Here is a 14,161-nt window from a genome sequence, read left to right as displayed (position 1 = left end):
GGATGAGTCGATGGTTTCTAAGACTAAACAGTTCAAGCAGCACGCACTTGTTCAACATGTATTCAGCTAAACCATGAAAGCAGTCAGAGGGCTACTCTTAATACGCAATCAGTAAAAACACATCAAAACTCACTTATGTCGGAATCATGGAATATAAATGTATTATCAGTCGGCGAAATACAATTCCACAGTAAATATATAATACGATTATTGATCAGAATTGCAATGTGCATATTTCGAGTAAACTTACTGCGCTCATCTCCCACGAGAAAATTCGAGCGGTCAAAGAGGCAATAAAATCCGTCGATGTGTAGGCTAATATTTTTAAACGTTTCTCCAGATGCGGAAAATGTACAGGCGACAGCGGTTTGCTTCGCGGAGCGGACCCCACTCCTTTGAAAGCGTCCCTCAGAAGTGCGCTCCGATAGCCGAGCTCGCGAGCAAATAAAGCATCCCAGCTGTCAGCCTCCCCTCGTGTTTGTGCCTGGAGTGAAACGCGTGAAATTCGAGCCCTGCGTGATGTAACACACGGTGCGCTGTCCTCCCAGCATCAACGGGCGTGAACAAAGGACAGACACAAAGCAGGAGAGAACACACACCATTGAGTACAACGGAAAGGTGCACTACCAGTGATGAGGGTTCATGGGAGGGGGGGTACGTTTAGTTGCTGCTGTATGCAGTCGAATGATAAAACAGAGCGTTCTAAGTAACTACTATCCCACGCTGCGGCTCGTCTCCTCGACAAACATTTGATAGTGGTGGCAAAATACCATGCTACGTGACCGTTGCCCCACTGTTCAATTACCACACACAGTGTATACACAACATATTTAAACAAACAATGCGTAATACATGAATTGCTCTATTATTTATTATCTGTATTATCTTTATTTAGACTGATTTAGAGCGAACTCCAGGGGGTCTGGTTCAAAAGTTCAAATAATTAGTTCCATATAACACCAAACAATATCTTCATAAGCATCAGGCCATACTCTACTGCATCAGCAAGCACTGGTAGAACAGCACAGAATACAGGTTAAGGCTTAGAGCTCATGGCAGTTACCCTCTTCAACATTTGCTCCATGAAAGCAACTGACCTGTACTAACATGTCCAAATTTCAGCTTCACATGGTGAATGTCATATTAAGAGAACATCATTATAGCGATACACAATAGACTACTGATTAAAACATGTTTTTAAATAAATAAAATTGCCTTGTTGTTGGTCTTAGCCAGCACTTGTTATTATTTGTTATCTGGTTGCACACAATCCTGGGAGGGGGATGAGTAAAAGTGCTGTCTTTAACGGCTCTTTAACAACATTAATGAGTTGCCGGCACCATCTGTGTTGTGTAGTTTGTTGTAAATCGTAAATAATGCATGGTGGAAGCTTCACTGCTACTGTCTGCCAACAATTGAACCCCCAGGGGGCTTTCACTTCCGCCGAAGGACACATGCTTCTTTGCAGAGACCCCAGCCAGAACACAAGAAAACCACCTGGAGCTTCATTGGGCATTGGTTTCTAACATCCGGTCAAAATGCATGACAATTATGGATCCAAGCAAACTAAATAGAAACCAAACTAGGTATATATCCATGTAAATTGTTTTGAAACTGGTAAAATATGTTGATATCTTTAAATAATATTTCATATATTAATAATGTAGTGTTCCAACTGTGTGGTCAAGAGCAAGTAGGATGGTTAGGCGCCTCAACAGCAAGATTATACACTTCCCCCTCTAATTTACGACATGTCAAAAAGTCAGATTGGTTTAGAACAGGTGCAGGAGTTTGAAATGTGCATAGCACGCACACACACACACACACACACACACACACACAATTATGACAGCAGCTGAGGAGATTTAGTGTCACTGTAAACCACGTTTTTCAAGGGATCAATTGCTGCAGACATAAGCATGCAAAAGTACATGAGCTTTGAGGGTGACCACCCCAACTCTGGGGTCTTCACCTCACATCTGATGGTACCAAATGGCAGTAAACTGGCTACTGTTTGAAAGGAAATGTTTCCCACAATGTTTATCGATTTTGATATTATAAAAACAACAGTGAAAGCATAAAATCAAAACAGCAAAAAAAAAAAAACCTCTACCAGTGCAAAAAGTGAAGGATTAAAAACATTAGTTTCCACTGCGTTTATGCGTCTATGAACCGTGATTACCTCACATCCATGGTATAAAAAAACACAGCCAGGCAGTTGTATGTAAGTCACCCACAAAAGAGTCACAGTAAAAAAAAAAAAGTTGTAAAGCTGTATAGTGTTGACACTGTTTTGGATAGATTGTGAAGTCCAAAAAATAGGCACACTATTTGAAGCTGCTGATGTCCTGTGATCAATCATTCATGAGATGCATGAGTCAGTGGAACCTATGGATGGAACTGAGAGTTTGATGGTCCGAGGATAGTACACCACTGCATGAAATACCACAGAGAGGAATCGAGGATGCAGCAGGGCCGGAAATCTGTACCGTGAATGTCATTTAATGTCCCGGATGTTATTTACCAGCTAAATATAGTTGCTGGTCACTTGGCAAAATGTCCGCTCGCACATCAGAAATGCAAAACAGCCCTCCCAGCTGTAAAGAACTGTAAGCTACCCTCTGTCACCAAGACCTGCTCTAGATAAAGACTGTCAGACACACACGCACATGTACAGTATGTAGGCAAACACACACACACACACACACAGGTCTATGCACACAGTCATTTTGTTCCAACAGCTGTGTGTGTGGAGTGACAGAGGAAGATCACAATGGGCAAACACTTCCTGGAGACAGGCTTCTGGGTAACTGCTTATCAGACAGAGGGGTGTGTGTGTGTGTGTGTGTGTGTGTGTGTGTGTGTGTATGTATGTATGTATGTATGTATGTGTGTGTGTGTGTGTGTGTGTGTGTGTGTGTGTGTGTGTGTGTGTGTGTGTGTGTATGTGTGTGTGTGTGTGTGTGTGTACACCTGTGTTTGTGCTCTGGTACCCATTGGCTACAGGACTATGACAGGTCATCAGGCACACACCTCCCTTTCTCCTTCCATCTCATCCGTCTATATGCACGCATGTACACAAACAGGCACACACACACACCCACACACACACACACCCACGGCTGTATTAAGACAACATGACAATAACAATGCCAGCAGTCCCAGTACGTGTCCAGCCTGCTAAATGAAGGCCTTTGCCCCTCATCACAGTGTGTCATTCCATTGCCCAGTGACCTCTGCCAAGCGAGCGAGGGGGCCGTGAGACGGGACGAGAGCAGTCTTGTCAGGGAACGCTGTTCCGCTTCAACCCTCTCTGGCTGTCCCCTGTTCTCCGGCTCTTTCTGCAAAGGGCAGGTTTCACATGCATGCAAAACGCAGCCTATTAACAGGAACCGGTATACCCACTCAACCAACAGGCAAATGAGTGAGGCTATTTATTCAGGTCTTTTTTAGCATGCCAATCCCCCTGGGACTGAGTCTGGATACCTGACAGATGCTCAGCAGGCCTTCCGCTACAGGAGCTAGTCATGCATTAATCAACACGGCGGCTCGATCCCCTTCTCCTAGTGAAACTAAAACAGAATGAAAATGCAGTAAGTAATGTCTTTCAAGGAGAAAGAGGTATGGCAACCCTTTTTAAGAGGTGACCCAGTACTGGAGCATTAGTCATTATTTAGAGCAGAAAAAGTAGGTTCCCTATTTTTTAATAAGTCAGGACCATATGCCTGGATGTGTTACTAAGTTAGGACAATCACTGCACAAATGTATCACTGGTCATTTTGAAGTGGACATGCTGAATCACAACCTTATAATACCACCACTGATCCTGTGTATCTGTGTCTGTCCATTGTCTATTGGGGGAAGTGAGACAGAGATGCTTAGTTATTTGTGAGTGTTAGTGGGAGGAGAGTGTGTGCAGTGTGTATGTGTGTGTGTGTGTAAACCACATTAAAATGGGAGGAAGGTCTCTGACTAAACCCAGGGCTAAGGCGGAATATGGGGAGGGAGATGTTGGTGCAAGGAACTCCAAGACCAGGCCTCTCTGAGAGAGACTTCAAAGCCTTTCACGCTCACAACATTTTTACAAGGGGAGTGGGATGACTTACTGCCCCTCAGGTCAAACAGAGCCTGATCCGCCTGGCGTAACTCAACCCAAACAACATCCCTCACTGCCCAGCGAACCAAGACCATAGCCTCGCAGCCTGCACGCTTTGTGAATGATGCTCTTTGGCTTTTAAATGAGGGGTAGAGGAAGTTTATACAGTCAATAAGTGTTTGCCTGAGGCTAGCAAAAAAACAGGGACATCAACCATTGGGTCCTTGAATGACACTGTTCTAGTGAGGGCGTGCCAACGCCACCCTGTCCGGCCAGCAACGGCTGTCTGCCCAGGGGTTGTCCCACAGGCCAATGACAGCGGCCAGCTGCCGCAACAGCAAATAGCGCGGTGTTCTTGATTGGAGCCGCTAGCCGGTGATGAACGACAACAACCCGCACAACACAGCAGCTCTGATGAAGGTAAGGGCAAGAGCAGACTGGCCTAACATGGCAATGAAATGAAAGAGAGAGGAAAGAAAGAGAGAGGGATCAGTTAGAGAGTCTCACTGCCTAGACAATGGCAAAGCTCTAATAGTAAGACCACAGAGTTGGCTCGTTGGTAAGAGAGAGCTTTTTTGAATTTTCCAAGCAAAAACTTATATCGTGCACATAGTAATCTCATTCAAATTGTTCCAAGGATTGCATGAAAATCAGGCATACATATTCAACTCTACTCCCTTTGCCATGCGTGACATAGTGTCAAACCTGAAATGGGACAGCCAATAATATTGCACTGGAACTGGAGCAGGATTTCGGCATACATCAATAACAGAACCCTGTGGGACTGCCAGACTGTGCAGTCACTCCTCCACGCCCTTCAAAGTGCAGGAGTAAGAGCTCTGGCTGCGTGTTTGGGTGTTTGTAAGACAGCCTTTCAGAGACAGACCATCAGAAGAGAAAGACTGAATAGAACTTTAATCCTCAACTCTGGGCTCATCGGTCATGCTTCTTTGCAGAGCAAGTAAAAAGGCTGGCAAGGACAAAAGGCCACATCCAAGCACCCTCTAGTACATAGCGGCAGAGAAAGTAACTCTGGAAACACACCAGGCCCCAGGAGCCCTGGCTGCTCACAGCGATCCCACACATTCTGGCGTTTCCTGGTTCTCAGTGTGGAGTTCCAGCTGAGGTGTTCTGCGGTCTCCTGGTTCTGTGCAGAGCTCCAGCTAACATGTTCTGCGGTCTCCTGGTTCTTAGTGCAGAGCTCCAGCTGGGGTGTTCTCCGCCAGGTAACTCAGACAGGCCTGAGACAGAAACACTAAGCCCAACGATGGGCTGTGTGCGTGGGCGCTGTTCTCAACAAGTGGGCACCTCTGTCTCCTTCACACACACACACGCGCGCGCACGGCACGCATATACACAAACACAAACAAACTCACACACACACACACACAAACACAGTGGCTGAGAGCTAAAATCGTCCAGCATCAAAGCTACAGCTGATCCTCTATGCATATACGTATGTGTATGTGTGTGTGTGTGTGTGTGTGTGTGTGTACGCATGTTGGCGGTTATGTAAGCCAACACTCACCATGTTCGAAACATAAATCAAGATAATGCACACTTTGACTCACCTCACTTTGGACTAATTTGAATACTAATTTGAAGATTTATGAATGAATGAACGTGTGCACAAGAGTCACAGAATGAATGAAAAGATAAGAAAGAAAGCATTGAACATTGAAGTGAGCATTGAACTCTTCTGTCAGAAGGAGAACGCCCTGCATTTGACCTGCTCTCACTCTGATTCCTGCATCTGTCAACCTGAGTACCAGGGGACATTAATTAATCAGGAATTACCTGGCAGCGTTCGTCTGCTGCAGTTAGAGCTGGAATGGCTTTCGCTTGTTAAAGGGACAATTTCAGTCATGCACGGGTCAGATGTGCATTTGTGTGTGTGTGTGTGTGTGTATGTGTGCGCATGTTGGCGGTTATGTAAGCCAACACTCACCATGTTCGAAACATAAATCAAGATAATGCACACTTTGACTCACCTCACTTTGGACTAACTTGAATACTAATGTGAAGATTTATGAATGAATGAATGAACGTGTGCACAAGAGTCATAGAATTAGGGTTGGGCACCGAAACACGGTTCTAATATGGCACCGGTGCCGACACAAACGGTAGTAACTGCATGGAATAACAACGTGGATTTCGGTGCCTCATTTCGGTGCTTAAATAGCGTTTTATTTATTTATTTATTTTATACGAGGCATCACTGCATGACATGCACCATCTCTAACGTCTTGCTCTGATAGCAACACTTCCAGATACAGTTAACATAAGTGGATGTATAAACCAGAGGGGTGCATCACATAGGCGAGTGGACAGTGTTTGACAGCTTCCGTGAGCCCAAGTAGCTTACTTTAAAGTGATATCGCTAGCTCCTGTCAAAATCTAGCAGTGGGCCTAACTACACACAAGCAAAAGGCTATGAAACAACATCAACAGCAGCCTAATACCTTACACAATGTCCTTGCTAATGCGCTAACTGGCATTTATTTGAAATGTTATCAGCAAAGTTGTAAGGTGAAAACTTTATTTCACGGTGTCTTCTAAACATAATGGCATGATTATTAATCTTTCATGTACATGAGGCCCATATAGCATCACAATGAGTATGAAGATCATGTTAAAAGTTAGCTTGCAAAAACATAAATATGTAGGTTACATACCTGATGTCACTGAGCTGTCAAAGAGGCTACTTAAACCATCTCCAGAGCCTCACGTTATCGCTAATTAAACTCAGCTGACTGGTGTTAGCCCATAGCCATAGTTGCTGTTAAAATGACTAGGCTAGCGCTGGGAATCTAAACACCTCAACACCGACATGTAGCCTGACATGTTCAAAACTATTGCATGTTATGGGTTAAGACATGACATTTCTTGAAGCATTTGGGAACACACTGAATTAACTGGAAAGTAGAGTCCCTGTTAGATTAGCTTGCTTGCAAATGCAGTTGTCCATGTTCTATGGCAAGCGGTTTTAACATACCTTATGGCAAACCGCCTACACTGGGTAAACTTGAAAGCAGAGCTTACCATTGTGTGTGCATGCATGGAAAGCTGTTTTAACATTTAAATGTATTATTTGTAGGAGCAATGAGATATTCATAGTAAATTGAATATAACAGTTCAATTTCATGTTCAAATTTGTCTTATCAACAAAAAAAAAGCCATTCATGCTTTAGACCATTTTAATTTAAAACATTTTAAAAACGAAGTACCGGTTCAGGCACCGTTTCAGCACCGGCACCGTTTTAAAAGTATCGATTTAGCACCGGTATTGGATAAAACCCAAACGATACCCAACCCTACACAGAATGAATCAAAAGAGAAGAAAGAAAGCATTGAACATTGAAGTGAGCATTGAACTCTTCTGTCAGAAGGAGAACACCCTGCATTTGACCTGCTGTCACTCTGATTCCTGCATCTGTCAACCCGAGTACCAGGGGACATTAATTAATCAGGCTGGAATTACCTGGCAGCGTTCGTCTGCTGCAGTTAGAGCTGGAATGGCTTTCGCTTATTAAAGGGACATTTTCCGTCATGCACGGGTCAGATGTGCATTTGTGTGTGTGTGTGTGTGTGTGTGTGTGTGTGTAACTGAGAATAAGAGGTAGGAAAAGAGTAGGATGTTAAAAGCATCTATACACATCAATAACCGCCTCCCAAATAAATCTCCCCCACAGCTGTCCGATGATCTCCCACATTTCTGGCATTTGGAAGGCTGTGGAAACAGCAGACACAAAAGCTATGTGCACAACCAGAAATCTATTACCTCTCTATTGGCAGTACCATGCCTGAACAGAGCTATTTGTTATAGAGTTTCATACAGCTTGTCAAAACCTGAAGTGTTTTTTGTGCATAAAATGGGCAATATATAACTGCCAATGACTGTAGATGAACATTGTGGCTCCATTCTGTGTTTAGTCATTGATAACTGCATCCCCAGATGGTCTGCAAAAAGATACATGTGCCATAATTTGGGGGCCGCCGTGGCCTACTGGTTAGCACTTCGGACTTGTAAGCGGAGGGTTGCCGGTTCGAACCCTGACCAGTAGGCACGGCTGAAGTGCCCTTGAGCAAGGCACCTAACCCCTCACTGCTCCCCGAGCGCCGCTGCTGTTGTAGGCAGCTCACTGCGCCGGGATTAGTGTGTGCTTCACTGTGTGCAGTGTGTTTCACTAATTCACGGATTGGGATAAATGCAGAGACCAAATTTCCCTCACAGGATCAAAAGAGTATATATACACTTATACTTATACTTAATACACTGTACTTGACACACTATGACACTTGACAAGGTAGTAAATCACCACCACCACCAACAACACCCTTACCCCCTCCACTAGCAGCACAAAACCATGTCATGGCCAAGCACTCAAGATGAATCCTTTGAATATTTACATCATTCACATTTATTCATTTAACAGACACTTTTATCCAAAGCGACTTACACATTTCAGTTATATTACAAGGGCCATTGTCCGCGGAGCAACTCGGGTTTAAGTGCCTTGCTCAAGGGCACAAAAGTGGAAGCCAGGTATTGAACCCACAACTTGTCAGGCTACTGCATGCTAGCGCAGCTCCTTAGCCACTACGCTACCACCACCACCCCTTTGAAAGTGCTTCCTCATCATTTTCCAACCTGCTCATTCTCCTCAGTCTAAACTGAGATACGTCCCACTCACTCTGTGAGGTGGTGAACACTGTAAAGCTGGTGCCTCTTCGGGGTTCTTGGCTGTGGAGGTTTCTCTCCCTACAGGGGGACGCAGACGAGCTCTAATTGCACAGCTGGCTCTGAGCTGGCAGGTAGATTTCTTGTGACGGTTTTCCACATGGCAGCACTCCAGGTCCTACACACTCACAAGATTAGCGTACACACGGCTCTTGTTGCTCTTAGCGTTAATGATGCTCTTTCTCTCGAGAGCCAAGAGGATTGCAGGGTGTTAGTCGTACGCTCTTTAGGAAAAGCTTCAGGCTCCAGGGTCTGTACCCAGCTGTTAAAATGTGAATGAGCGTTCAGTTCACATATTCATCATCACTAGCCCCCTGCCAGGACACACATCCTCTCATCCGCCAACTAACCCTCCGTCCGTCCCGCCCTCCCTTCCAGTCAATCATTTCTCCTTTCCCCTCTGCTTTTTGGCTTGTCTTTCAAAAAGGATGCCTGTGCCTGTGGCTGCAGCTGAAGACGGCCACGGTTGTGTAACGATCCTTAAGATGACACCACGTCTGCACGGATGGCCCGTCCTGGCATGGATCCAGGCCTGTGATAAAACACATGCTGATGTCTGCACTCTCATCTCAGGCAGCATCTGTGTGCTCACATCGTCCAAAGCTCCAACAGTTCCAACTGAACGATGCGAAGATTATGACTACGAGTCCTGCCCATCAAATATTCTTGTACGAGTCAGTGATATGGCTGAGTGGAGATGGGGAAGGCACTGAAAATATTTTTTAGCTTATTGCACACACAAATCTTGTTAACAGCAAAGTTTGACAAGTGAGATTTGTGTAACTCATTGTTCCACTATAACATGAACTCGAGTGACTCTAGTGCGATATAACCAAACAAGCTGAAGAGGAGGAGGAAACTAGTGAAAGACAACTGCAGTGGGTTTTTAAGGTACATATGTGAATTCTATAATTCTGTAAATTCTTACTGGTTTGTCATCCCTCACCAGTTGCCTGTCAGGTATCATTCCTGACTTATAATTTCAAGCTTCTGTCATTCTGTCTTTGTGAATATTGTGTGAAATCAGATCATGACTGCAACACCTTAATGTTGTGGAACTGCACACCGTCTCACACAACACTTGGGGTGTGACCGTGTGAGTGAGTGTCAGTGTGTGAGTTTGCGTGCATGAGTGTGTGTGGTGGTGTGCGTGTCAGTGTGTGAGTCTGCGTGCATGAGGGTGTGTGGTGGTGTGCATGTCAGTGTGCAGGCATTAGACCCTGAGTGGTTGGCTCTCTGCTGCTCCATGAAAGGGCGTAATGAGAGATGTCATCTTACGCTTTTCAAATGCATCAGCATGGGCTCCTCACGCTGGGACAGAGAGCTGAAAGAGTGGACAGGGCCAACAGCCAGCCCTGGACACAACACAGAAACCCAGCATCATCCATGGCCATTTGTGTGTGTGTGTGTGTGTGTGTGTGTGCCTGTGGTCTGCGCCAGCTTCTGTTCCAGTGAGTGATGCTGAAAGAATCCGGCGCGCCGAAGTAGAGCCCATTATGTGCGAACACACACAGACAATGGGACATCCGCTGCGGGGGAACGGGAAAAATGGCCGCTGGCCTGGGTGCCCCTTTTCATGCAGCACAGAGCAGAGGGGTCGAAACACAACACAGCAATCCTCTCCTACCAGAGTAAAGCCAGCGACTCAGAATGAGAAAGAGTGTGTGTGTGTGTGTGTAGTGTGTGTGTGTAGATGAATTAAAGAGAGAGAAAGGGGGGGATGAGACAGGCAGATTGGACACTAGTGGCATCTAATCAGGAGAGCTAACTGCATACTAACTTGAGGAAATGTACACCATCATTTTCATTGTTTTCATTTCAAACACAATCTTTTTTTTCTTCTGAAAATAATAAACCGCAGTGATGGAAGTAGCTCTTTAGTTCCTGTGCTCCCTCATTTCCTCTCATTATGCACCGTGATCTCCTCTCAAGCTGACCTGACCCCCTCTGGACATGCTGCAGCACGCTCTCCACTCAGCCTCAGTGTGCTATTAACTGGAACATAAGCAGCATCTAAGCACAGCATGGATCAGAACGCAGAGGAGTCAAGTACCTGGAGAGTCCAGCAGCAAACACTTCTCTAGAAACCACAGGACTAGAGTGGCATTGAGAGGAGAGGAGAGGAGCACAGAGGAGAGTGGAGTGGAGAGAGGAGAGGAGAGGAGAGAGTGGAGAGGAGAGGAGAGGAGAGGAGAGAGTGGAGAGGAGAGGAGAGGAGAGGAGCACAGAGGAGAGGAGAGGAGAGGAGAGGAGCACAGAGGAGAGGAGAGGAGAGGAGAGGAGAGGAGAGGAGAGGAGCACGGAGGAGAGTGGAGTGGAGAGAGGAGAGGAGAGGAGAGAGGAGCTGAGAAAGAGGAGGAAAGAAGAGGAGAAGAGAGGAGAGAGTGGTGAAGAGATGAGCGGAGAGGAGAATAGAGGAGAGGAAGAGGAGATGAGACATCCAGTGATTGGCAGCGTAACGAAAATAGCTCTCCTTACAGCAGAACCATACACTACTGCTGTGCCAATTAGAACGAGCCAGAGAGAGAGAGAGAGAGAGAGAGAGAGAGAGAGAAAGAAAGAGAACAGAAGCAACAATTAAACGGATTCTCCATGACACTCTGCACTAGAGTAGTCAGCTTCACATGCTGGCTGTGGCTAAGGTCTGGTGGAGGCCAGGAGGGGGGGGGGGGGGGGCTGGAGATGCCTCCTGAGAGAGCAGCTTCAGGCCACGTAATGAGGGTCGCACTGTACGGGATTAAACATTAATCTTCAGAGCGGGGGGGTGACGCCCAGGATGTAGGCGACAAAAGATGAAAGCAGACTTGAAGGCTACTTAGTGTCCCTCTCTATCTCACACACACACACTCCATCCCCTTCCTCACGTCAAGCTAAAGAGAAGTGAAAGGGTCACAGTGCACCTATATGGAACACAGCGGAATTGTTACCACCCACACAACAAGATGTCTGTGTTATCTGTGCGAACTCCTCAAACAACACTTACTTAAACTTTAAAACAGTGATGTTATATTCACAAGGTCATCATTCATCAAAAAGAATGTTGACTCACTGCTGATAAAACTCAAAACAGTTTTGTTTGAAAAGGTTTTTTTTCCTTGAATTAGGGTACAAGCAATAATGTTTCAGCTCTACTGTGGGCAACTCAATTCAAAAGGAGTGCTATCTGCACAAAACCTCAGCAAACTATTGTCGCTCTGTGTGAGAGTGCTCTTCATCCTTGTTGTTACCTCACAGAGCAGGTATGTTGAAAGAAGCTTTGTGAAGTTGGCATTCATGTTAGATGGCTGGGGACACGCCCGCCTCGTGCCGCCGAACCGCCACACCGCGGTGATTGAGATCTCTACATGTGGCCTGCGGCTCGCTGCAGCGCTGCCTTCCCCTATCCGGCCTCTAAATCAGTGTCAGGAAGTCTCCTCGCATGCACAGGCAGATCAAACAGGCCTGGCCGCCCGTGATGCACGCCTGGCTTGCCAATGTGTCACCACACTAATTAGACATTGAAAGTCGATAGCCCGGCTCGGAAATTTATTTAATGCTAGAGTAGTCTTTCTAATTTGGGGAGGGGGAGGGGGCTGAGGGCTGGGGCAAAGGGGTTAACCGTCCAGCAGCCCTCGGGGAAAGGAGTGGTGAGGAAGAACTGGACACTTTGAATTGGCAGCGCACCTTTTCTTTCCGCTGCACTCTCTGCAAATGCTGGTGACACACCCACCTCTGGAGCTGACGCACCCGAAAATAGCTGGAGTTTTTTTTTTTTTTTTTGTTCTTTCTGGGGATGATGGGCATGCAACGCAGTGCGGCCCAGGAGGGCTGCTGAGCATGAGAACAAAGGCAGGGGACGACTCGGAGCGGCACGCTCCGCTGCCTCCCATGCAGAGACGGAGGCTCCAGCGCCCCCTTTGACATGACAGGAATTCCAAACGTCTGCGAAACGTCAAAACTTCAGTAGTGAGGCTCACTCAGGCATGTCAATTCCACAGCAATTCCCCCTTCATCATCCATGCATGGACTGCATTCTCTCTCTCTCTCTCTCTCTCTCTCTCTCCTCACCCACACACTCTCACTCTCTCACACACACACACACACACACAGATAGACGCAGACGCAGATAAAGCCCAGAGAAAGATTCCTAAGTCCAGTTCTCTGGGTCAGATGACCATGAGTGCCAGCGGGCTTCACCTACAGTACTCCGATGACTGGCCGGCACTCGCAGCCCCCTGCATGCCCATTACATAAGTCCAACACCATCAGTGCAAAGGGGAGTACAACAGGAAAGGGAGATGATAAAGCCATTAGCATGCAGCACTAGGCAGCTCTCTCACTACCAGGCCCTCTCTCTCTGCTACTTAGTGCATTTTCCCTCTTGAGGATAAGGAATGCACACCAAAGCAAGTCCAGTCCGCCTCTGAAATCTGATGCAATCGGGTGTGTGAACGTGTGGGATATCAGTGCCAGCACATGATGGTAGCAGGAGATGAGGGAGATGTCCACGTCTCAGCTCCCTGCATGTGAATACAGCATGTGGGAGGCTGTGCGTATATTATTGTGGTAATTACCAGGGAATTAAAGCGCCTGCTCTCTCTCATTCCCTGCGCGTGGGCTGGACTGTCTGCAGACGCCATGCAGCGCAGCGCAGCCGAGTGGCAGGGCAGCGTACCGGCTCCTGCCAATAAAAATCTCTGGACCTTTTAATCAGGGGCTGTCGTCCTGCGAAGCGAAACCACTGCTCACTGCTCACGTAATTGGCCATTGGCATTCTGCAGTTTAACTCCTGGTTGTGAAAGCGGTTGTGAGGTGCAGCATGCCTGTGTAGACTGTAAAGGAGTCCGAGGAGAGCTGGAGTGGAGACTAGAATGGTCAAGAGGAGGAGGTAGTGGGGGCCGTGGTGATGGTGGAGGAGGAGGTGGTGGGGGGCAGAGGAGAGCTGGAGTGGAGGACTAGAATGGTCAAGAGGAGGAGGTAGTGGGGGCCGTGGTGGTGGTGGAGGAGGAGGTGGTAGTGGGGGCCGTAGTGGTGGTGGTGGTGGAGGCAGAGGAGAGCTGGAGTGGAGACTAGCATGGTCAAGAGAAGGTCGTAGTGGGGACCTTGGTGGTGGTGGTGGTGGTGGAGGGGGCAGTTCTGAGGGGGTGGTCGGGAGGAAAATAGGCTAACCCTATTGAGGTCGAGCGCGGGAGCGTCCGCTTGGTCACGCAGAAAAAATGTGATCATTAATCCGTGGCCTCTGACTGGCCTCCACGCTAAGCCCCCCCCTACCCCTCTGACGCTCATCAAACTGACAAGGGGAGGAGAGCAACAGAGATGGGGGGGGGACTAATGGAGGAGAAGGA

At 47.0% G+C, this 14,161-nt stretch overlaps 1 protein-coding gene across 8 annotated transcripts in view; it reads right to left on the bottom strand.

Annotated features, from left to right (window-relative positions):
• Nucleotides 1-14,161, bottom strand: part of LOC125302775 (pleckstrin homology domain-containing family A member 5-like) — a 125,750-nt gene that overhangs the window by 63,883 nt on the left and 47,706 nt on the right. For 2 of the 8 annotated variants that reach the window (XM_048256091.1, XM_048256093.1), the window contains exon 1: nt 251-587. The exons of 5 other annotated variants lie outside the window; for them this stretch is intronic. The gene's annotated coding sequence lies outside the window, so the exon portion shown is untranslated. Of the gene's footprint in view, nt 1-250; nt 588-14,161 lie in introns of those variants that run through there. One more of the 8 variants, XM_048256090.1, reaches the window with a different exon arrangement.

Source organism: Alosa alosa, chromosome 11 (genome assembly GCF_017589495.1).
Source record: "Alosa alosa isolate M-15738 ecotype Scorff River chromosome 11, AALO_Geno_1.1, whole genome shotgun sequence".
Lineage (NCBI taxonomy): Eukaryota > Metazoa > Chordata > Actinopteri > Clupeiformes > Clupeidae > Alosa > Alosa alosa.
Note: the sequence above shows the minus strand (reverse complement) of the source record. Positions and strands in the feature narration are given on the sequence as shown.